Here is a 27,271-nt window from a genome sequence, read left to right on the forward strand (position 1 = left end):
CCCTGAATGATGCCAGTCACCATTTTAACAAAGTCTTCTTAGATACCCTTAACAGTATAGCCCCTCTCCATACTAAAAGAATAAAAACAATCATGCATCATGGCTTTTGAGAGCTACCAAACAGGTAATGCAATCTACTGACAGAAAATGCAATAAATGGCATAAGAATTAAAATGATAACAACCTATTTATATATAAATAACTACATAATAAATCCAAGAAATTAGTACTTGCTGACAAAATGTGGATGGGAAATAGGAAATACACCCCGGGGATCACTTCTGTGGCTCTGTTAGACAGGGGCACAGGAAAATAACTTTCTTGGGTGGCGCAAGCCAGGGAACCTTGTTGGCTAGGCTTACTTAGGCCCTTGAGCCGATAGCCTAGTACCTACCTATGAACCTATAAACCAGCACCAACAACCCACCTACACCTGATATCCACAAAACAACCTCTTCAAGTCCTCCTTTCTCTCTACAATTTACCCCCACCTCTCTATTACATAACCTCCTTCTAAAATTAAAACCTTGCTATCCCCACTTCTCTAATACCTAACCTCCTTCTAAAATTAAAACCTTGCTCCCTCTCCTCAGACAACATCCCTTCAAAATACTTAAAAATTGAAGCAGATGCTACAGCCTGCCCTGTTAGTATAATAATCAATAGATCTATTACAGACTTGGAAGTCTCTCAAATCTGGAAAAAATCTGTTGTAACACCCCTACATAAGGTTGGAAAAACCAATGAGCTGACCAGCTATCACCCCATCTCTATCCTCTCCCCTTTATCTAAAATACTCACTGATAACAACCTCACTGCTCCCACCCAACATGGTTTTCGCCCAGCACACAGCATATCCACTGCTCTTATATCATTCACAGATACTGTGAACAAAGCATTGGATTCCAGCCAGCTGACCTCAGTAATATTACTGGACCTGTCTAAGGCCTTTGATACAGTATCACATCAGCAATTAATACAACAATTATTTACACTAGGATGCTGTCCACCAACTCTAACATTTTTTTATTTATTTTATTTTATTTTACATTTGTTTACTGGGATGGTCAGACTGGACAAGGTCCATTTACAGCGGAGGCCCTGAGAGAAAAGCTCCACATAATTAATACGACAAAATAATGACATTATACATAATGTAAAAAAGATTGTTATACTAGCAGTCTTTTTGAAAAAGAAACAGTGAAAAAAATTCTTATCAGCAGTATTTACATATGTACATTTTGTTAGTCATGAAAGATATGGACAGAGATCACAACAAAATTACCAAATGTGAAGGGATACCATTTGTTACAACCGTGCTTACTGAGGGCCTGAGAATAGGAGAGAAAGCGAAGGATGGAGGTAGCACTTTAGGGTTATGTACCACACGGACAGAGCCAAGAGCTACGAGATGAGCCTTAAGGGAGTTTTTGAATTGTGTGGTATTCGATGCAGAAGTCACAGAGGGAGGGAGATTATTCCAACTTTTTGCTATACTGTGTGAAAATAGAGCTTTACCTGCTGTGTTGTTGGCTGAGGAGATAGAGAGGAGTGATTTGTTGCCAGAGCGGAGTGGACGATTTGGTGTCTAGTGAGTCAGTAATTGTCTTAGAGCTGGAGTTTTGTCAGATTTTTTTAGGGTGTTTTATGCTATGACTAGTTGGTGACAGGTTAATAGCTGTGAGAGATCAAGCCATTGCAGCTGCCTAAGAGGTATACAATGATGGGTTCTAAAGGGGGCAATTTTTAGCAAACGTGGCGATTTTGTTATAACAAAACTCAAGTTTGTCTAGGTAAGATTTTCTAACATAAGTCAGAATTGGTGCTGCATACATTAGTGTGGAAAGAAGGTGAGTTTGAGCTAGGGTGACCTTAGCCTGATCTGATAGAAAGTTTTTATTTCTGTATAGGGAGCCCATTTTTTGTGCACCTTTTTAATAGTTTGAGAGCTATGAATGTCAAAGTGGAGGTTGTTATCTATTTTGACACCAAGGATCTTGGTCTGTCCTGGCCTATCTTATTGCACACATCACTGACAGGCTCTCAATGAATTAAATTGGCTTGATTTTCCCCAATACCTTAGTTGTGTGCAACTGACTCAAGCACATAAAGTAATACACAAGCCAGACAGCTGCCCAGCATAAAAACATATCCTACAGCTCTCTACCCCATCCAGAAGTCTCGGCTCCACTAATAAATTACTCTTAGAAGTATATGAGCCTTGTAAAAGAGCTGGTGTAAATCTCTACTCTTTTCCATTGCTAAGCAATGGAACACCCTGCCCCCAAATATCAGCATTTTAGAATCCTTAGGGACCCTCAAACATACCCTAAAAAATCACCTTGTCAATATACACATCTGTCCCTGTTCCTGTCCCAAAGACTAACATACTTCATTTCCTATCTTTTTATTCATGAGCACATCACTACCTGTTTCCTGTAACTTTTTCCCTCCTCATACCACCTCTTCACCACCCTCCATCCCAAACTCTTCCCTGACTCTCTGCCTATACCTTTGGTCCCTGTCTCCTCTGATGACCTGCTCCTCATCTCTCATTGTCACCACACCCTCCATCCCAAACTCTTCCCCTGACTCTCTGCCTATACCTTTGGTCCCTGTCTCCTCTATCTGATGACCTGCTACTCATCTCTCATTGTCACCACACCCTCCATCCCAAACTCTTCCCCTGACTCTCTGCCTATACCTTTGGTCCCTGTCTCCTCTGATGACCTGCTACTCATCTCTCATTGTCACCACACCCTCCATCTCAAACGACAGCTTTCGTATAGTTTTCTCATTCTCCTTACCGTCCCTCTGAACATCGCTCTTACTCCTTACCTGGTCTCTATACATCTTCCTCGTCTCTAGTCGGCTATTCCTTACCTAGCCTCTCTACATCTCATCTCTCTATCACAACATCCTCTCTCCCTCCATCTCAATAATCCTTCACAGAAACTTGCATCCCCTTACACTCTATAAACATACAATTTATAGCTACAAAACTCTCTTACCTTCCTACTGTATACGTTATCTTGTATCGCAGACAGAACCTAACTGCTAATTAATACTCCTTTCATATTTAAGCTTTACCATGCCTACTTATCTTATTGTAACATTGTAACAATACATTAAGATACACTGTATAACTCTCATTCTTGAATGGGACATGCTGAACCAAACTGTATGTGTAATGTGTGCTGTACTTTATGTGGAGCTTTTCTTCCCAGGCTTCAGCTGAAAATGGATTTCTGACCCATTTGGACTTCCTCAGTCAACAAATGTCAATAAATAAATAAAAATAAATAAAAATAAATAATTTTGGTAGAGAGTATAGATCTCTGAGAAGCTTTCATTTGGAATCACTACCCTCTTCTTTTTACTCACAGGCTCAGGCCAGTGCCTTTGTACCATGTAAACAGTTTGTTACAAACAGGCCATACATGTGGAGTTTCTTATATATCTGAATGCATGGCATTGATATTGACACATGCTCTATGCTTCAGTGAACCACACTGCCATCCAAACACCTTTATCAAAGAGAATGTTGCAGTCAGTTGGTAAGTAGATATTTTTTACAGTACTGTTTCAGTAAGAATATTGAGATGCTTAGGAATACATAAACACTGTACATACATTACAGCCTTCTTTAACAGTATATATGAGCAGTCTAACACATATAAACATGGTACTAAATAATTATGGTGACATGCACATTTGGAATGGATTTCTCATGCTTAAACCAAAAAAAGGTTAACAAAATGTAATTGAGTTTAGCTGTGGTACTGCTGGAGAAAGCTGACGTGTAAATCTAAAAAGGGCTTCTGAGTTACATGGGAATCACAATAGTTAAATATGTAATCTGGTAAATGATGTACACTAAGCAAATGTAGCTCACACTTAGAGTTAACTCATTAAGTATGCACATTATAAAATATATCTAGAGTGTAGGTTATCAATTAAGTATCTGAAACCATGCATACAAAGAGTGACTGAGCACTGTACTGCCCTGTTCAAGGGCTCTGGCTTTCAGCAAATTAAACAATAATGCAAAATTGTAATAAAACTAACATATAAATATAAATAGAAATGAAGCAGTTGGTCATGTCATCCATGTTTACACCTTTCAACTGTCCAAATTTAAAATGTCCAGATTTTTGTCTAATATTTTTGGTCTGTTCCTCATAAAATTTGTGTTTTCTGACAAATCGCTGAGCAGTGAAGTTGCTAAATAATGACATACAATTTAATTTCAGAAAATACTAACACAAATCCTACTGTTCTAGCAACGTTCTAAGTTTAGAAGAGCAATATTTAAAATGTGTCCCGATTTTAGATGCTTTCTTTCTCCTGTTTTTGATTTACATTTATGAGTAGGTGCCAGTAACACCGATCAGCTGCTCAATGGATATGTCACGTGACACGGAGGAGCTAAAGGGAAGAAGGAAGGATGGATTTACAATGATATTAACATTAAACTGCACTAAGGAACTAAAGGGAAGAAGGAAGGATGGAGTTACAATGATATTAACAATAAACTGCACTAAGGAACTAAAGGGAAGAAGGAAGGATGGAGTTACAATGATATTAACATTAAACTGCACTAAGGAACTAAAGGGAAGAAGGAAGGACGGAGTTACAATGATATTAACATTAAACTGCACTAAGGAACTAAAGGGAAGAAGGAAGGATGGAGTTACAATGATATTAACATTAAACTGCACTAAGGAACTAAAGGGAAGAAGGAAGGATGGATTTACAATGATATTAACATTAAACTGCACTAAGGAACTAAAGGGAAGAAGGAAGGATGGATTTACAATGATATTAACATTAAACTGCACTAAGGAACTAAAGGAAGAAGGAAGGATGGATTTACAATGATATTAACATGAAACTGCACTAAGGAACTAAAGGAAGAAGGAAGGATGGATTTACAATGATATTAACATTAAACTGCACTAAGGAACTAAAGGGAAGAAGGAAGGATGGATTTACAATGATATTAACATTAAACTGCACTAAGGAACTAAAGGGAAGAAGGAAGGATGGATTTACAATGATATTAACATTAAACTGCACTAAGGAACTAAAGGGAAGAAGGAAGGATGGATTTACAATGATATTAACATTAAACTGCACTAAGGAACTAAAGGGAAGAAGGAAGGATGGAGTTACAATGATATTAACATTAAACTGCACTAAGGAACTAAAGGGAAGAAGGAAGGATGGATTTACAATGATATTAACATTAAACTGCACTAAGGAACTAAAGGGAAGAAGGAAGGATGGATTTACAATGATATTAACATTAAACTGCACTAAGGAACTAAAGGGAAGAAGGAAGGATGGATTTACAATGATATTAACATTAAACTGCACTAAGGAACTAAAGGGAAGAAGGAAGGATGGATTTACAATGATATTAAAATTAAACTGCACTAAGGAACTAAAGGGAAGAAGGAAGGATGGATTTACAATGATATTAACATTAAACTGCACTAAGGAACTAAAGGGAAAAGGAAGGATGGATTTACAATGATATTAACATTAAACTGCACCAAGGAACTAAAGGGAAGAAGGAAGGATGGATTTACAATGATATTAACATTAAACTGCACTAAAGAACTAAAGGGAAGACGGAAGGATGGATTTACAATGATATTAACATTAAACTGCACTAAGGAACTAAAGGGAAGAAGGAAGGACGGAGTTACAATTATATTAACATTAAACTGCACTAAGGAACTAAAGGGAAGAAGGAAGGATGGATTTACAATGATATTAACATTAAACTGCACTAAGGAACTAAAGGAAGAAGGAAGGATGGATTTACAATGATATTAACATTAAACTGCACTAAGGAACTAAAGGGAAGAAGGAAGGATGGATTTACAATGATATTAACATGAAACTGCACTCCAGCAATTCAAATCACATTCCTTCAAACATCTTGTAAGCACTTATGGGCAGATGCCAACTAAGTCTGTACTGTATTTGAGTTTATGGTGCTATAAAATATGTTACCAAGTCAATGATCCTTTCCTGTTTTGTGCTGTAAGATGTTTTACCATGTAAATGCTACAGTATACATTAAAGGAGAAACAACATTGGAGCAAAGCATACAAAAACACTAGGATTATCCCTTTGCTTTCCTAGATGTGTTTTTTCCTTTCAAAAGCTATTGGTCTTATAAATTGTTATCCACGTATAGATAAAATCAATGCTGCAAAAGCTGCAATCATAAGATCCATCTTCCGTTTAATATCTGCATAACACCATCTCACTGACAGAGGAGTAGCATATTGTCAAAAATACTATCCCATCTGTTGTATTAAACAAACCTACCAAAGGATGGCTAAAGTGACAACTGTTCCAGTAATGCATGGCAAAGCAGGACTTCTAAACCCAAAACCTGGAAATATAAAATGAATAAAAGCAAAACTCTACATGGTAAATATCTGATCTAGATATTCTGGGTAATGCAGTACAGCTAAAACAATGTATGGTCATTAACGATAAACTAAAATCAAAATGTTTTAAATGAATAAAAGGATATTACTGCCTACATGTGTTATGTTTCATAAAACTCAAAAGTGTTCTGTTCTAAATTAGTTGAATGACTTTATTTGCTAAGCTTAGTCAACAGTCAACACAAGAAATGAGCATAGTGCTCTAATTAAACTAGCTAGTTACGAAACTAGTCCTCCTCTGGTGAGTTGGCATTCACTAGTCATTTAAGTTGTGATTAAAAAAGTTAACACAAACTAGAAGTATCAGTGGTACAAAACTCAAATGCATGCCAATACACAGCCATATCAAGGCCAAAGACAGCAGATAAAATAGCTCTGTTCAGTTTTGTACAGATTGGTGAAACTGTGCAACAACAACTGAAGAAGTACACAGTTTGGGGGTTCCAAGATGGTGGCGATCCTGTGAACACCTTAAAAGTAAAATTTAAAAAATGATGAAAGCCATGAAATTACAGTCTGAAAAACTTCTTTTTGATAAATAAACTCCTACAACCATAACAACGCCTTCAATGAAGAGGTAAACCGAGTATCCTGAAAAATATGAAACAAGTTTCATATGAGACACACCGTGCAAATATGAACGTGAGATAACGGCCTGATGCAGTGATCTAAGTTAGAATGGAAAATAAAAGGGTAGACCAAGCTATCCAAAGCACAGAATCCATGGAAAGTAAAATAAAAAGAAGATCAGAAAAGCTTTCTAATGATAAATATTACACCTGTGAATATTATACCTGTGACTAAACAAAGCCTCTAGCCAAGAGCTAAACTGAGTATCCTATTAAGAGTGAAACACACGTTTTCCTTAAGAATACCGGACAAGAACGAATATGAGATAACGGCCTGATACAGCAGGAATGGAAACTAAAAGGGCAAACTAAGCTGTCCAAAACCAATGAAAAACAAGAAAAATAAAAGAGAAAAAAGCAGATCTAAAGAGCTTCTATTGATAGGTGGTGCACCTGTGACCAAGAGATGCCTCTTGTGAAGAGCTGAACTGAGTATCCTGTAAAGGGTGAAACAAACTTTCTCTCTAAGAATACTGTGCAGGAACGAACATGAGATTATGGCCTGATACAGCAGATTAAAAAGGATACAAATTGTGAAAGATAGCCCGAATGAGCCCAAATGATAAGCAAAGTTGAAATAATGAGTGCACCATGAGCTGAAGTCAAAAGTAAAAAGATAAAACTGCAGAGATAGCAAGTTGTAGCGGCTCGTTGTTACCCAACGCTTTATGTCTGATGAAGCTGGGTAACAACGCCGACAACTTGCTATCTCCTGCAGTTTTATCTTTGTAATAAACGATTTTAAATACAAGGAAGACCTTTGATTTACTTGTTATTTTACTTTGACTTCAGCTCATGGTGCACTCATTACCTGCTGATTTGTTGTTTCTGAGGAGAGTGCTTTACCTGGCAGTGTGTTTCCTTTTTGTTTTATAAAGTTGAAATAATGGCAACACAAATTATTAAAATCAAATAGTCAGAAGTGGTAACACCTGCAAAAAAACTATAACCAAAAGGCAGAGAACCACAAAACTACAAGAGAACCTGAAACTCTCAGCAAAATTAAAAGCAGAGCACATACTAGATGACCTAAAATCTGCTCTACTACCTCTACAAATAGCCATTCAAAACTTCTTGGACAACTTTCAGAGTTTGGAGATGAATTAAGTCAAAGAGCTTTATGACTAGACATCATAGAGGTTAAAGTATCAGAAAATGAGTTAAAAATAAAACAAATCCAAAAAGACAATGAAACAAATGCTAAAAAGATTTATGAGATGCAACAAAAAAATCACTGACTTGGAAGCACGAAGCAGGCGGAACAGTATATTAATTTGAGGCATCCCAGAGAAATACGAACAAGCGCATTTATTAGAAAATTGTGTGCTTAGCTAATAGCAAAAAAATAAATAAATTCCAGATACATTATCCAAACACATTAGACTTCCATTATAATGAGGTTAAACATAATTGTAACAGTAAAAGAAGCAGGTGTTTATAAACATCTTCTATGAATCGCCAGATGCTAAAACCTCAATAAAATCTCAACAGCTGTAATTGGTAAGAGTTGTTGTAATGGGACAGTCCGGGAGGTATATGAGGGAGAAGGCATGGCACATATGGGACATTTTGTTCTCCTAGCCAAAGGGGATCTAAAAATCAGAATGATGTTTGTGCCACATTCAAACACCTTGGAGAATCCTGCTACATACGTGGACAGTGTTGGAAGGCTGTCCTCTTTTTCTTCTCCCTCCCCCCTAGAACTGGATTACTTGCAGTTAAATCAGGTCAAATATATGGCTCAAAAACAGCTGTTTAAAAAAAACAGTGTCCCTTCTTACTTCAAACTGACTCAGGTCAAGAATGAAAACCAGTTTATCTGAACCCCCCTAAGAAATCCCACCAGTTTGAAAAGAATTAGTGGAATGTGAACTGTAAAACACGGAGGATGGCAGACAAAGATTTTTTTCTCCTGACTATAAATACAAAACATCTATGGACAGTTTTGAAGAGTTTTCATAGAGTGACTTTCTTATGTAAATGCACATGATCTTTGAAAGTATATAAACTGCTCATTCTAGTAATTTCAATCAAATGGTTGAAGAAACAAATAATAAATTTGGTAAAATCCTGAATGGTAAAGGATAAAGAATAAATGGATGTAAGAAGTTTTTAGTCTTTGAATCACCAAAGGAGCTGAAACATAGCATATCAATCACATAATAAGAACATTGAAAGTTAAGAGCTACAGATTCTAACTTTTTTTTGCTTATGGTTGGTAATTTGTATGGTCTTACCTGGCGTATGACCAGTCCTAGCAAGGTATATAATACAGTCATGTAGAAACTATGGTCTAACAACTAAAACACTAATGGTCCTTAGCATATATGACATCGTGTGATAAGGTATGTTTGTGTAAACTTCAGGCACATTTTAAATGAGTGTTGATGAATATTAGAATGTTATACACCAGTTAAAAATGTTATTATCGCTTTAGGACTGAGTCAAACTGTTAAACTTTAAGTCTGTGCCTCAAATAATTTTTGCGGTATTCTTCAGTAATCTTTGGAAAATTATGGGCATGTTGAAAATTCTGGTAATTGTGAAGCAAGTTATACAAACTTCACTGTAAGGTGCCAAACTATGGTATAAATAAAACTCCATAGCTCTTGTAACCTTTGGTAACTCCTACATGAAGTAACTAGTACACTGTAAACCAGGCACTTTTGGCTTTCCAATGCTTTTGACAATATAAACATATGAGCAACACATGAACTATGTTTAGTAATTATAGTTGCCAGGATTTTTTCCCTGCTCCAAATGAATAACTTGATGACTATAATTACTGTGGGTACTCATATAGGTTCATAGGTAGGTACTAGGCTATCTGCCCGAGGGCATTTATAAGCTTAGCCAGAGTGTGTCAGCTTTCGCCACCCCATTGATTAATTAACTGAGCCTCTGTCAAGCAGAGCCAATGAAGTGATCCCAGGGGTGTATTTTCTGTTATCCATCTACTCGTCAAGCCTTCTCTTGAAGAGTGTTAGTGAGGGGCTCTGCCTAATGTAGTTAGAAATTTTGTTCCAAAGCATGGGGAGTCTCTGTGAAAGGAATCTATCCCTCCAGAATGTTCTATTTATTGTTGTGGTGAGGTTTAGATCAATAGAGCGCATAGCTCGCAGTGACTTGGATTTCTTCAGGTGGAGCATGTCCATCAGTTCTGAGTTGGACATGGCTTTGTAAGTCAGGCAAAGATCACCTCTGAGTAAGCGATATGTCACTGAGTACAGCTGGAGTTTTTTCAGTCAGGCTACATAGGACATATGTTTGAGGCCAGTAATCCTCTTGGTGAGGTGCTTTTGTGGTCTTTCCAGCTGTTGGAAGTGTCTTGTGAGGTACATCCCAAATGGGGTATTGTACTCTATGATGGGTCTGATGAGTGATGAGTAGAGGGGCACTATAACCTCTTTATTTCTAGATGCGACCCCCTTAGTAATTAGATGGGCCACATAGAAGGATTTCCTAACTACTTTGGAAATATGATTGTCAAAGGAGAGATTACGATCTACCTGGGTCCCCAGATCTCTTATTACCTCTTCTGTATTAAGGGGGCTGCTGCCTATGTGGTAATTCGTGGGTGTTTTGTTTTTCCCAAACGGGATGACTATGCATTTTTTGGCATTTAGCTTGAGGCCATGACTTTGACACCAGGTGTCTGTCTCAGTAAGGCCTTTTTGAAGGATGTCCATGTCAGCTGGAGAGTCAATTATGGCACCCAGTTTGCAGTCATCAGCAAACTTGATTAGCCATAGTCCTTCTGTGTTTGCCTGTACTTCTGAGAAGTATATGCCGAACAGTAGGGGTCCCAGAACTGAGCCTTGTGGGACACCACTTGTGACTGGTTTAGAGTTGGATCTGGAGCCCACTATTCTTACCATGTGAATTCTGTCTGTAAGCCAGTTGGCAACCCATCTTGTGATGTAGGGGTTTATGTTCAGGCTGGTGAGTCTTTCTATAATACCCGAGTGAGGAATGGTGTCGAACGCCTTGGTAAGATCAAGGTAGGCTGTGTGAACCACCTTTCCCTCATCTATGGCCTTGGTGACTGTCTCGAAGAAATCAACCAGGTTTAGTAGGCATGATCTGCCCTTAACAAAGCTGAACTGGGTCGGGTCAAGTGTTTGGAGGTTCCCAATGTCTTTGTTAATGTGTTCCATGATGATGCATTCCATAGCCTTGCAGACCAGGCTAGTCAGGCTTATGGGGTGATAGTTACAGGGTCAGTTGTGGCCCCTCCTTTGTGGAGCGGAATAACTGTTGCTGTGTGCCATTCTATGGGCACGTAGCCTGTGGAGAGGTTGAGGTTGAACAGCGTGTTTAGATGGGGGGGTTAGTTCGTTCTGTAGTTTATGCAAGACGCATTCTGGGACATCACCTGGTCCTATTGATGCTGTGTTTTTGGCTTTTGAAAGGGCTGTTTTCACCTGTGCTTCTGTGATTTCTGGGACACTACACTTTTCCGGTATTGTTGTGGGCCCTTTTAAAGGTGATAGGGAGGTGACGTTTGCACTGAATCTATCTGCCAGGATGTTGGCAATATCAGTAGGTTCAGTATAATTTGGCTATTTTGCACTAGCTCAGGGCATATCTGTGAGTTGCCACTTAGATTTTTGACAAAGCTAAAGAAGGCTTTGTGGTTATCTTTCAAATCCTTGGCTATTTTTCTTTTGAAGTTAGCCTTGGATGATTTTATGAGGGACCTTAGTTTCTTGCTGATACTGATCAGGGATGTCTTTCCTTCTTGGGATTTGCTTTTTTTCCTGAACTAGTTTCCTCCTTTTGTTGTATAACCTGTTTATGGCAGGGGTCCACCAGACTGGTTTCCTTCTCTTAGGGGAGTGAGTCTTGGTTTTGCTAGGAATGGCATGATCCATGCATCCTTGTAGGTGCTCATACAGTGCAATTGTAAAGGATTCTGCATCTTGGGCAATGTTATCCTTTAGCATGGGGGCTATGAAACTCACCATCTCTGCCTTAAATAAGGTGAAGTTTGCTTTAGAAAAGTTTTTCACTGTGGTTTCCTTGGTTGGGGGTGGTGGTGGGATGTGGACATCCAGGGTGATTAGTTTATGGTCTGATCTAACCAGTGATGGGTTGACCTCCGGTATGGAACACCTGTCGCCCATGTTGGTGATGACAAGGTCCAACATGCTGTGGCCTCTGGTAAGGGAGTTTAACAGCTAATCCAAGGCATTTGAGTTGATAAATTCCAGGAAGCGCTGAGCCTGGGAGTTTGTACTCAAGAAGTTTTTAGTCTTTGAATCACCAAAGGAGCTGAAACATAGCATATCAGTCACATAATAAGAAAGGTAGGGTAGGGTAATTGAAATCGCCCAATATCAGGGTGTTTGGTAGGACCTTCATGTTTTCCAGTGTCTCCAGAAAGGCAGAGTGGTGGTCCTGGTCATGGAGGGTTATCTGTAGCAGGCCACAATTTGCATTGCAGATTTACCTGATGTTAGCTGCACATGGATGATCTCAGAGGTATCATGCTGCGCCACTAACCTGGAGGTGTGGGTATCCTTGATGAATATGGATACACCCCCTCCTTTTGTGTTTTGGTCTGTGTTCTGTGGCTGAAATGTGTGGTATGAGTTATAGCTCAGTAGTGCTGGAGTGCTCTCTGGAGCCTTGAACCAGGTTTCAGTTACTGCACAGATGTTGACATTCTCCATACTTAGGAGCACTTTGAATGCATGCATTTTGAGATTTAAACTCCTGGCATTGAGTAGCAAGACCCTCATTTTTTTTACTTGTGCTGTTTACAGAGGTGGGTTTGAATTTTGAGCCTTCCCTAAAAAAGGCACTATGGGGGCAGCACGAGCCTTGGCCAGTATTTGAAAGCCAAGGGGTGACAGGTGCAAGCCATCTCTTGTGAAGCAATGCGGCTTGTCGAGCATGTCATCCCAGGCTGACAGACACTGGATCCCCTTTGAATGACACCAGAAGCTTAGCCAATTGTTGAAATTGATAATTTTTTCTTTATAGTGAGGTATCATTCTTGGTGAGGGCAGGATGCTACTCAGGGTCAGGGTCATACCCGCCTAGGCTACATGATCACAGAGCTCTTCCATGTCTCTTTTCATGTAGTCCAGGGAGGTATGTCTCAGGTCATTCACACCAACATGAACAATGACAGAGTTATATTTGTACTTGTTCTGGAGTGACCTGAGTGCTTGTGTTATGTGGTGGATTCTGGCTCCTGACAGGCAGCTAACAGTAACCTTCTCCTTGTCCAGCTTAGTGAGTGGGACGTCAGTGTGCCTGACTATAGAGTCACCTATTACTAGTGTATTAGGTATGTTATTTCACCTTAAGGGCTGTGATTGTGTGGCACAACTTTAAAAACAATGAAGATATGATATGAGCTCACTTTTAAAGGAAATAAGCATGTTACAAACTCAGGTCTATATTGCAACATCGAACTAAAACAAGTTTTAACATTGTAATATTGAACCCTAAAGTCCAGAAGTGGAAAATAGCAAAGCCACGGCACATCAACTTCTTTCCCAGGGAAAAAAAAAATCAGTGGGCTGTTTTCGGGCTTTGCTATTTCCTCCATTGTGGTGCAATCTCAGAGTTGATATATTTAAGTAGGTGTGGTTTGGGGCCAGAGCACCCCACGTTGGGGGGTGTGGGGGCAAATCCCCCCACTTCAGTTTAAGTTTAAGGTTATTATTTTTTTTTTTGTAACAGAATAGTGATTTTTTTTCCTGGGAAAAAATGCTGTTCTGTGCTTCCGGTTTTGTTGGGTTTTGGACATAAGGGTTCTATATTACAAAGATTGAACTTTTGTAAGTTCGACGTAGTGATATAGACCCTACAAACTCATTCTTATTAAGACCATACAATACTATATAATCATTGCATGATTCCTTATGCTGGTTGTTAGTAATAAATTCTAAGGTAATGCAGATGCTTTTTGTGTAATAAATTAAAGATTTTAAATATTTAAAAAACTTTCTTTGCTATTTATCAAACCTTTAAGGCATCACAGTTGTCTTTTTTATCCAAATATTTTATTGAATTTTTCATAAACAAAACAGCAAATTCACAATGTTTATCCATTCTATTGTAAAATATTAGCTTAAGAAAAAAAAATATTTATGTGTACAAAGGTTTGAAGTAAAATTGCAGTTTACAAGTAAATTAAACAAGTTCCATTAACACAAATGTCAGTTCAGAAAGAGTTGTGAACCATTTGCAGAGGCTCAATGACTGATAAAACTTTTATCCAAGGATTGCTAACTATAGTCTTTGGATAGAGTTTGACTTCCTTGGTCTTAGTTTCCTTAATTGCTAGTTCTTCCACTGAATACAGGAAATCTTCAAACGTTGGAGAGATGTTTGTTTTCCATCTTCTGTTAATACATTTTGTGGTGACAGCCAGTACTGGCCTTAATAAATATGAGTTATTCTTGTTCAGAGAATATCCTTCATTTACATTAAAAATATATATATTGATCTGGTTAATGAGCAGTAATCAGTGAATAATGCTTTGAGAAAATCGTCAGTACTGTTCCAAAAACTTTTTAGCTTAGGACAGTCATAAAAGATGTGTAGCGATCAGCATTAGTATATTCTGTACATCTCAAACAGGAAGCTATGAAACAGCTATTGAATTTGAGTAATTTACTTGGTGCCAGAAAAGCTCTATGAAGGTATGTCCAAATGAAAAGTCTCCAGTATTGAGACCATGAGGTATGTTTAATGGATAAGAACATTTTTTTTTTGTTTTTCATCTTTGGAGAAATTAAAAGAATGACCCTTGAATACAAAATTCCAATATTTCTGGTTTACAGAACACTTATAAACAATTAATATGTTATATAATTTTGAGATGATATTGTCTGTGGCAGATTTATTAAACACAATTTCACTTATGAAAGTTATCATCACTGGTCTTTCCTGATAATATGAGTTGCTAAGCATTCTGCATAGATCATGGCAGTAAGTTAAGATACCTTGTAAGATTAACCAGGTCTGAAGAGGCAAATCATACTTTTTCATAAGGGTATCAGAGTCTAAAACTTTGACATCATTTATGCATTCATGCCAACATATGAAATTCTTAGTTTTCCAATAATCTAGAATATTAAGATGTATTTTATCAGGAAAGTTTCTTGTTATTTTAAAAGGGGTTAATATTTCAAACCAAGTTTTAATATCTGTGTTGGAGTTAACAAACTTTCTAAAAAATAGATAGACCCTAGTTACCACTCTAACTGCAAATTATTACATTTCACCTTATTAATGAAAACACATCTTTAGCCAAACCCCCACTAAATAATCATTCTAACAAGTTCTGGATCTTCTTATGTCACATTATTCAAAATAACACTGCTAAACTCACCAAATTAAACTCGCATTACAGTTGTCTTGACAGAGCATATTATTCCCTGTTTCTGTCTTGGGAATATGTTTTGATGCTGTTTAAATAGTGTTAAAGATCTACAAGTATCTTTAATTTAGTATGACATGCCTTTTGATGCAATACTACTATGTTGTCAGAAGTAATCCCAGGGTATTTTGGCTAATCTCCCGTGGTATCTAGATGGTCAGTTAATAGTGTGTTTTGGAACAGTGAAGTACTATGTTTCACCAACAGTTTGCATAGTATATGTATTACTACCTTAAAGGAAAATAAATGTGGAAGGTGTCATTCCATCTATCTGATCCATGAAGTACTAAATCTTATGGAAGAATGTGATTCAAGAAATACTCTTCAGGAAACTCTTAAATTAATGTATAAGGCAGAAACATGCAATTACAAAAAGGGGATTAACCTGTTAAATAATGTCAATCAAAATTAAATACAACTTTAAATGAAAGATGTAGAATTTGGACAATACTTTCAAACTAGGGAGCCGCAAGACAAGAAAGATGATCAGGTAGGAGGTGCTAATCTTAGTATACCTAGCTAGTGGTTTTTTTTTTGGTAGTATAAAGGTTTCAAAAAAAATTAGAGGTATGAAGAAATGCCTAACTGTAACTTGCAAAAGAAGAAACATACCTCTTGGTTGTAAACTGTTATTTCTTCTGGACTAAATAGTTTTGTGGGTAGGCACAGGGGTAGAGCTGGAAGGGTTAAGTCCTGAATGAATACAGACATATTTGCTCAAACCAAAAATGTTATTTGTGCAAATATAAGGAGACGATATCTAAACAAATTAGTGCTAAAAAGAAAATATTAAAAAAAAACAAGATGTGGATAATTGACTCATGGAATGTGAAAGGGATATATAAAAAGAAAAGGAAACTTTGTATGGATTTAGCATTTAAATCAGAAGCTAACATTATATTTATACAAGAGGCTCATATGTTAAAGGACAATTTGAGACATGAGAAGAACAAAAATGGATAAAAACAACAATAGCATCAGGTAGTAAAACAAATAATAAGGGGTTGGCTATTTTAATTAAAAATTCATTTAAGGAGATGTTTATACATCAGGACTCAAATATAAATGGAAGATGGAACTATTTTTCATTAAAAATTGTAGTTTACAGAAACCACTTCTTTACTTGAATCTATGTGCAAAACAACAATACTTTATCATGGAAATCTATAATATTCTAACTATATTTCCAAACTATTACTATATTATAGCAGTTGACTGGAATGTTATAATTGATTCTATAACAGATAGAACAAGCAGAAAAGTGGCACAACTTGTAACACCCAGGCCTCTTTAGCAATAAATTACCTAATAACATACTTTAACTTATTTGACCTGTATTGCTACTGGAACAGAAATCCATCAACAGCAAAATGCACATACTACTCCTTGTGCTAAAAACTGTAGTCCAGACTTGATTTCTTTTTGATGTCTGAGATTTTATTTAAGGTACAAATAAGCTATTGTACAGAACCTACATTTTTCTTAGATCCCTTGAAGATTACAATTAAAATATGTTGGCCTAATGATCTTAATCTAAAACAAGGGGATACAAAACTGATCCCTAAACCTGAACTTGCTACAGAAAAAAGAAATAATACAGGAATTAATAATATATTATAGGAGCTTGAGCATAACCTAACACTAACTGATATTCATTACAATATACAATGGGCAGCAAGTAAAGCTAAAATCAGGGGAAGTTTAATAAAGAAAGCATCATATTATAAAAATATTCAAGAAAAAGAGACCAGAATTAAATAATCAGTCCAAAAAACTGAACTGATTACTAGAAGAACAAATGAATAACTTACAAAAAGACTTATATATCATGCATGCAGAGCAATCCTCATTCTCAGAAATGAAAAGCCTAGCAAAGTATTCAGATTAGGCACAACCTCCATCAATGTTATTTATGAGGCTAATTACATTTAAACATCGAGGCCTCTGGGATAACAGAAATTGAATACATATAATACTAATCAAGAAATTATTAAATATTTTGAAGACTTAAATTCAAACTTTTAGGGCCCACAAAAAACTAAAAACTACGGATTTAGAGAGGGGCCTCTTCTTAAGGAATCTAACCTTCCCAAAGATTAGTCAAGCTCAAAATGAGTCACTTACATCTCCTTAACAAGAAATCCTTTCAGTGATAAATAATCTGAAAACAAGTAAAGATCCTGGACTAGATGGCCATACAGCAGAGTTCCATAAATTCTTTAGGCAAAAGATATCAAAACTCCTGTTAAAAATCTATATTAGAGAATATGGCATTACAGATTTACATTTAAATAACTGAAAGACAAGTTTTATACCTAAAAGCAAGTCCGATCTTAAAAACCCTGAAAGTTATAGACCAATTTCTCTCAAATGTAAACATCAAAATTTTAGCTGCAATACTTGCAAATAGATTAAAAAAAGTATTATGTAACATAACATCACCTGGCAATCGGTTTTATGAATAACAGATAGACGTGACAACAAGTTAACTGTAGATACAATGATCCTGTTATCTAAACAATATACAAATCGTATCTATGTACTTGCTTTAGATGTTTGTAAAGCTTTTGACAGAGTAAACTTAAATTTGTTATTCTCTGTATTACCGCACTTTGATATACCACAAGAATTTACAAATATAATAAAACTTCTATGTGAGAGCACTCACACAATTCCACACATAATCAAGACATAAACAAGACAAACTCATCCAATAAAATTTTTAAATGCGACCAGACAAGGATGTCTGTTGTCTCCCTACATTTTAACTTACATATAGAACCTCTATTTTTACTTATGATTCAAAAATGCACCATTATATCCCAGAAATTTGTAAGAACAAAATCCTACTAACAGCCTTTGCTGGTTCCCTATCACAAATATCGAACACTTACATCGTCAAATATTCACGTACTCAAAGTTTGTGAATTTTTTTTTTTTTTTTGCAGTACAGTGAAGATTGGGATTTTTGCCCTTTCCTCACTGTAGTATGATGTCAGAGTAGGAATGTATATTTAGCGGGGGGTGTGAGGGCACAGCTCCCCACAATAACTTCTTCGAGTACGTGGATATTCGATGATATAAGCATTCGATATTTAGGTACTTGATGAAGTGATATAGACCCCCTTTGCGGATTATTTAAATCTATACTTCTCACTCCCTAACACACACTTAGGCAAAATTCTTGACTCAATCAATAACTTCTCAAAAGTCTCAGACTACAAAATTAATCCTATATAGTCCTAAAATTTCACTATCAATCCAATAAGCCACACTAAATTTGCGTATAAAGTTAGAATACAACCTGAAATATTGAGGTATCACCTTTAAACATAGCCCAAAACTACTTATGCAGAATAATTTACTGAAGGTTTGGTCAGACATTAATCAGGATATCTAGGGATGGGGAAAAATGAAGCTACCTTTCCTTTCGAAAGCAGCAATTAGAAAAATGAATACCCTTCCAAGGCTATTATTTCAGTTAAATGCAACAAACTTAGCAGAACAGAAAACCTTTTTTAAGAAATTGTATATAGCTTTAGCTAAATGTATCTGGTATCCTAAGTCAGTCAGAATTAATTACCAGAAGTTAATGCATCGGAAAGAAAGGGGTGAATTGGGACTACCTGATTTCAATCTATATTATGACATAGTATGTGTAAACAATATTATACAAGTTGCTGATTATAATCCCAAGAGTAAATAATGTCATCCATCCACTATGGCTCAAACTATGGTATAACTATATCAATAACAGTAAAATTAATTCCAAAGCCCTTCCTTTCTTAAATCAAGAGAGCTTAAAGGATAGCAATTTTCACTTTTCCCTAGAACATAGAATAATAAGGTTTCAGAAATTGTTAGAAGTTTAAAATCTAACACATACTTATATCATCTTAGAGCCATTACATCTGAAGCCCAAATCTCAGATTAAATAAAGAGATGCTAAATCTAAACAACTATTTGGTCATTAAGGAATACAAAATTTAGGATTTTTACAAACATTAGAATACCTAAATGTTCTCAACATTCCAAAACAATACATCATCATGCTAAGGCAAATCAGAGAACTGTTTACTTCAATATTTGGTGACTTTGAAGCTAATGAAAATGACTTAGATACATGTATTACATTATGGAACTTAATAACCTTAAAGAAAAGGATGCTAACTAGTATATCATATAAGTTAATAGTATCTCTTAAATACCAGTCATCATTATTGTATTCAAAATGCTGCACTAATAATTTCTTCTGGTGCTGCAAATGCACTTATAAATTATGGTGATCATTGAGAGTTACACTAGAGAAGATGGGGGGTATTAAAAGTTCTACATATGTATCCATATTGAAACAGTATGTTAATTGTGACACAATGTTAATTAGATATTGACTGTCTGTAGTACTATTTTGTACATAGTGTATATAGGATGTTATCAGTGTATTTCTGCTGTAATATTGAAAATTCTCTTGATACACGATGTACCTAAATATGTCTGAACTCTTCTTAAAAAATGATGATATTGACTGTATCTTGTAATATGCATACAAGAGAAGAAAAAAAAAATAAAAATAAAAACATTTGAAAAAAACAAAGTATGCATTTTGCTGGTAAAAATGAATATGTTGCACAGTGCCAAGAACATTGCTGTGGGGGATCATGTCATCTCATGCATCCTGTCATGTGCATGTTTTATGCTGGTGATAATCTGCATTCACATGCACAACATTCTGCATGCACAGCTGACAGCCTAAATAGGAATTAAACGGCAATGTCCTGCTAATTCTATAAATGAGAATAGGCAGATAAGGAGACAGTGGACAGAGGACCACACAGAAGGGCAAGGGAAAAAGAAAAATAGAATGGAGTGGGGAAAATGCTGTATTTTTGTGGTATGGATGCCAATTTTGTCATATTACCAGTAAGGAGAGTTAGCAAATCTAGCATGGAGAATGTGTGGGTAATAAAAGGGGTATAGATGTGGCAACAAGGGTAAACAAACCAACAAAAAAAGAAGAGACTGACATGAGAGGTGTTGACATAAATGGAGATGGAAACACAAAGTAGAGATGTAGGCAGAGAAAGGACAATTGATAATCAGGAGAACTGGACTACAAACTGGGGAAAAAACACAAGGAAAAGGACTATCATAGATTGGAGACAGAGTGGGGTGAGAGCTGCTACTCTACACAGCCTCACACCTAACCTGAGGCCATCACAGATAGGGGACAGAGTGGGGTGAGAGATGCTACTCTACCTACACAGCCTCACACCTAACCTGAGGCCATCACAGATAGGGGACAGAGTGGGGTGAGAGATGCTACTCTACCTACACAGCCTCACACCTAACCTGAGGCCAATCTCTTCCAACTGCTCTAATGGCTGGCTCTAGATGCTGTTGGCCAGCTACTCAGGGTGTAGCAGTTGTGTGACTCAGCCAATTGCATGAAAATGTACTCTGTGCTGCTTATGCATGTGTCCAAACACCACTTCACCAAAATCTTCTATCTCTTGCTAGGTAGCATACTGGGACACTCTCAGGTATGCCCACCAATGAGGGCCTACACCCCTACCAGAGACAACCCATCAGAGAACTCCAATGAACTCTCCAGGTCACCCCCCCAACAGACAAAACCACACATCATCCTGAAAAGAGGCAGGCCTGGAGACCACTGGGATCCACCAGGTAATGTCAAGACAGATGCACAGTGTGCTGGCCACTACCACAATGCATCCTTAGCCACAGTTGACACTGAATAAAATATAAACATAAATGGCTAGAAACAATACAATGATGAACTTGCATCCCTCATGGAGTAGGTTTGGAATGGTTTGTAGAATATTTAATGGAAATGTTAAGCCTAGACCAAGATCAAATAAATACTTCAACACATTTAGTTGAAACTGTGGTAAAACCAATTGCACATTTTTTTAAAGGTCATTATTTTTAACAGAATATAGGCAGAGCTATGGGGGCCACTTGTGAGCCTGTATATGTGAACATTATCATGGTAGCCTGGGAACCAAAATATGTGTTTAACAGCAAATTTAAAACACCTTGGGCTACGTCTATGCAGTTCTTGGACAGTATATTTATAGCGTGGACTACAGCAGATAGAATACTGTTTGTTTTATTTTATTTATTTATTTTATTTTACATTTGTTTACCGGGAAAGTCCAACTGGACACAGGTCCATTTTCAGTGGAGGCCCGGAGAGAAAAGCTCCACATTACAATACATTACATGAGAGTAAAAAGAAGTAGAACAAACATACATATGGCATATATACACATCAGGACAACATGCTGGTGATTAACAAACATACATATAGCATATATACACACAACAGGACATCATGCTAGTGATTAACAAACATACATATAGCATATATACACACAACAGGACATCATGCTAGTGATTAACAAACATACATATAGCATATATACACACACCAGGACATCATGCTAGTGATTAACAAACATACATATAGCATATAAACACACAACAGGACATCATGCTAGTGATTAACAAACATACATATAGCATATAAACACACAACAGGACATCATGCTAGTGATTAACAAACAAACACATAGCATATATACACACAACAGGACATCATGCTAGTGATTAACAAACATACATATAGCATATATACACACACCAGAACATCATGCTAGTGATTAACAAACATACATATAGCATATAAACACACAACAGGACATCATGCTAGTGATTAGCAAACATACATATAGCATATATACACACAACAGGACATCATGCTAGTGATTAACAAACAGACATATAGCATATATACACATCAGGACAACATGCTGGTGATTAACAAACATACATATAGCATATATACACACAACAGGACATCATGCTAGTGATTAACAAACATACATATAGCGTATATACACACACCAGGACATCATGCTAGTGATTAACAAACATACATATAGCATATAAACACACAACAGGACATCATGCTAGTGATTAACATCTCTTACAGTAGACAATCAGAGGTACATTTTTTTTTTCTTTTGCAGTTATAAGTTTTGTAAGGTAAATGTACACGGGTTTGGAAGCTTTCAGGGGGAGAAACTGTTTATACATAGCTGTACCCTGACAAATTCTCTTGGTATGGATTAGCTTGGTGAGTGGCATGAGCATAGCCAGTTACTTAGTGGGTTTTCAGGAGTTTTTTGAATTGACTAAAGGAGGTGGTAGAAGTTATTTGGCTTGGTAGTGTGTTCCAGGTTTTGGCAATGGTGTTCACAAAGAGGGACTTACCAGCTTTGTTTTTATGTTTGATGACAGTTATTAGGTTCTGGTTACTAGATCTTAAGGCTCTAGAGGGAATGTGGAGCTGAATTAGGTGCTGAAGTGCTGCGGTTATCTCAGGAAGGTAGTAGAGTTTGTGTGCTATAGATATTTGATTGAGTAGAAGTATATGAGGCAACTCAAGCCAGTTGAGTTGCTTAAGGGATAGACAGTGGTGGGACCTATATGAGGCTTCAGTAGCAAACTTGACAATCTAGTTGTAGCAAGATTCCATTTTATTTAAATCAGTTTGGCAGAGATTGGTGAAGATGGGAGAGGCATAGAGCAAGGTGGATAGAAGATGAGTCCTTGCAATGCTTACTTTGCTGCATTTTGTCATAAACTATTTGTTCCTGTAGAGGAGACCAAATTGTTTATTAACTTTCTTAATGGTTTGTGCTATGTGGATGTCAAACCTCAGGTTATTGTCTATTTCTACGCCTAGCAGTTTAGTGTTTGTGGTTGGACTGATTTGAATGTTTTCTTTGGAGTTAATGGTGAAATTATTATTTAGGGGAAGAGCTCTGCCAGGGCTGAAAATAATTGGTTTGTTTTTTTGGGATTAAGAAGTAGTTTGATGTTAATGAACCAAGTTTCGGCTAGGGTGAAGTTATTTTGGGTAAGGGTTTCAGTTCACTAAGGGTAGTGGCAGCACATATGAGGGTAGTGTCACCTGCATATTGTACTATTGAGGCAGTGGGAGAGGATGAAGATGGGGGGCACATATGAGGGTAGTGTCACCTGCATATTGTACTATTGAGGCAGTGGGAGAGGATGAAGAGATCTGATTTGTAAATAGACAGAACAGCAATGGGCCAGGGTTGGATCCTTGAGGGACTCCTATGGTTACTGGTAACAGGGGAGACAATTGGTCTTGCTATAGGACTGCTTGCTGACGGGCAGATAAGTAGCTGTTGAACCATGATATAGAGGAGGGACTTATATTTAGGGTGGATGGGGTATCAAGAAGCAGACTGTGGTTTACCATGTCAAAGTCTTTTGATATGTCTAAGAACATGGAAGAAACAAATAGGCCCTTGTTTCTGTGGTGGTTAACTATGTTGGTGAATGATAGTAGTGCTGTGGTGGTGCTATGAGAATGTCTAAAGCTATGCTGGTGCTGGGATATGGAGAGTATATCATAGGACATGATTCTGTAACTGATCTGGACATTAAATTATCTAAAAACAATACTAAATATGGTCTAACATCCTCCATTTACTGAAGGCCAACCTATTTGAATTATTTTTACATTTTGATAGCAGCCACAGCCTTACAATCATAAATGAGCAGTAGGAAAGGGTCAGATGCTGAGGGCAGCAAGAATGGTCTCTGGGCATCAGGAACTCTTGAAATAATCCGATTTGCTAAGGGACATGTTTATTAATAGAGGATATGCTTTGTTATTGGTAAATTCTGTCAAAAATGAAGTTGTGAATAAAAGAAGTTCAGGTTTTTATATCCCATTATTAAATAAAGAGTCTTTAATAAGCACACATACTGAGAATAACTATACAAATTTTAGTACAGATTATTGTGCACAGTTACCTACTACGAACACTAATAATAATAACAATAATATACAGCTCAGTCATGCATTTGTTACTACCTTTTCTACAGACAGCAGGGATATGCATAATATTATTATTAAGAATTCGCAGCTTATAAAAAATGACAAGATTGTCACTGAAAAACTGGGTGAACAAGCTATCGTGGTACAGAAAAGAGGGAGAAGTTTTACAAATACTGTTGACAATTTAACCAGCAATCATAAAACAACAAAAGGTAGAATGGCTAAGTGTAGAGCCAGTAATTATTGCAAACATATCTTGACTGGTGATACTATGCCAGTAGTTTCTAAGAATTATTACATTACAGGATGATTTAATTGCAATACTACTGTTGTGGTTTATATAGCAGTATGCTAAGTCTGTAGTGCATTTTATATTGTGACAACAGAGTGTAAGTTAAAAGAAAGTATATTTGAACATACAAAATAAATAAAATAGAAAATACAAATGCCCTGTTTAAACATATAAATGCACATACCAAACAACAATTTCTATTCTCTGTACTGGAGCAGGTACAACAAAGTCCTTGGGGTGGTCCATGCGGCATAATACTTGAAAAGTATGAATTATGGTGGCAGCTACATTTAAACACCTCAGCACCCCCAGGATTAAATGACATTATATCTATTAGTAGTTTGTTGAAGTACTGAGAACATTTAACTTTAAATACTAATAGATCTTACACACAGTAAATATGTAAGTGTTATGCATACACATTAATTGAATTTAATATAACAGAACAACAGTGCATCATACTTTATTTGTGGAAGTTATGATTTTATTTTATGAGTTTTAAAATGCGTCAATATGTTTCAATTTTAAAATATTACATTGTTTCTTTAAGTAAAGTGCATCGGATCATGTGGAAGCTTATGATTTGCTTTTTGGGAGTTTTAAAATGTGTCAATATGTTTCAATTTTAAAATGTTACATTGTTTCTTTAAGTAAAGTGTATCCAATTATGTGATTGTCATCACTCCTGTTTATAGCTTAACCTAGCTTATATGTTCCTAAACAAAATTCTTTAGTGAATGCCTTTGAACAACTTTGCATTAATGATGCTTATAAATTGTATTATTCACAGAATGTTAGAAAAAATAAGCAATACAATTTAAACAAATGTGAACATAAAGCGATGATTAGATTGCAAAATAATAGTAACGTCATGATAAGACCAGCTGACAAAGGGGGCCAGATTGTAGTGATGGACAGGTCAGCTTATGAAAATGCTATGCATATGTTGGAAGATAACGTTTTTATCAGGTTATCACACCTACACAGACGAAGAAAATGATAGAGAAGGTACATCATGACTTGAATCAACTTGTATTCAATAATGTTATTGATCAGAATCTACACAGGTATTTTGTAATACCAAATCCCACAATTCCCATAATACAGGGGTCACCCAAAGTACATAAAATATGTGAAATCTTCCCATGAGGCCAATTGTAGCTGGACGAAACTGGTGCACTCAGCCAGTATCTATATATTTAGAGAAGCATCTCCGTCCTTTGATCAGTGACACTGAACATATATTGAAAGACACAGAACATTTGTTAGGGGCCTATATGATTTTTCAAAGAAAGGAAAGGTACCTGGGAATTGTATTCTTGCTACATTAGATGTACTGTCACTGTTCACAGTAATACCGAATGAGGCAGGAATTGATAGTGTAAGCAGGATGATGGAGAAGAATCCAAAATTGACAGAGTTGATGTTACAACAAATGCAAGCACTCCTAAAGTTAGTACTGGAGAACAAGATATTTATGTTCAGGAATAGAACATACTGGCAATGCAATGGGGTCGCTATGGGAATATTGTGCGCCAACAGTTATGCCAATGCTGTATTGGCTGAATGGAAGGTAGAGAACATACTTAAAGGTCCGTTTCAGAATAATATTCTGTTTTTACGAAGGTTCATGGCTGACCTCTTTATTTTATGGGATGGGACAGTAGATGTATTATTGGCATTTGTTGAGTTCATAAACTAGACTACACAGTTTCTTAAATTTACTTTAAACTGGTCTTTTAGAGAAGTAAATTTTTTAGATGTTACCATTTTTAAAGGACAGAATGATGAACTTAGTGTTAAGTTATATAGGAAGGACTGTCATGTCAATAGTTTATTGAGTAGTGAAAGCATGCACCCTAAATTTATATTTAGGAATGTAATACAAAACCAGTTCTACAGCGCATCTAGATTGAATGCCAGTGATAATGACTTTGTACAACAGGCAGATAAGGCAGCAGTTGAACTGATGGAAAGGGGTCATGATTCACAGATTATAGAGCAAAACAGAATGCAAATAAAGAGGCTGAGACAAATGAGCGCTAAGCCCTATTTTTCAGATGCACATGTGAATGTTAATACAGTTGAAAGAAATGGACAGGCATCTGATAAACTTAACATATGCCTCAGTTATTCTAGGAATATAACACAATACATGGAAATTATTAATAAGCACTGGAGTATATTGACTACTGACATGGAGATAAGGACATATATAAACTCAAAACCACAATTTTCATTTAAAAATAAGAAAAACTTGAAGAGAAGACTGTGTAACCCAAGGGACTCTGTAACATCCACAAATGACATAGGGACTAAACCCTGTGGGAACTGTCAGATGTGTATGTATATGGCTAAAGACATGTTAATGTTTAGACATCCAGACACAGGGGAATTATTTGACATCAGATTTGGTGCAACATGTGATAGTTAGCATGTAGTGTACCTTGCTATGTGCCAAGTATGCAATAAATTCTATGTTGGCAAAATGGACATACAGCTAAAGGATAGGGTAAGAGAACATTTGTACCACATTAAGAAAAAGAGTACATTTAATGCACTAGCAAAACATGTCAATCA

Source organism: Protopterus annectens, chromosome 16.part0 (assembly GCF_019279795.1).
Source record: "Protopterus annectens isolate FY-2018-M chromosome 16.part0, PAN1.0, whole genome shotgun sequence".
NCBI lineage: Eukaryota > Metazoa > Chordata > Ceratodontiformes > Protopteridae > Protopterus > Protopterus annectens.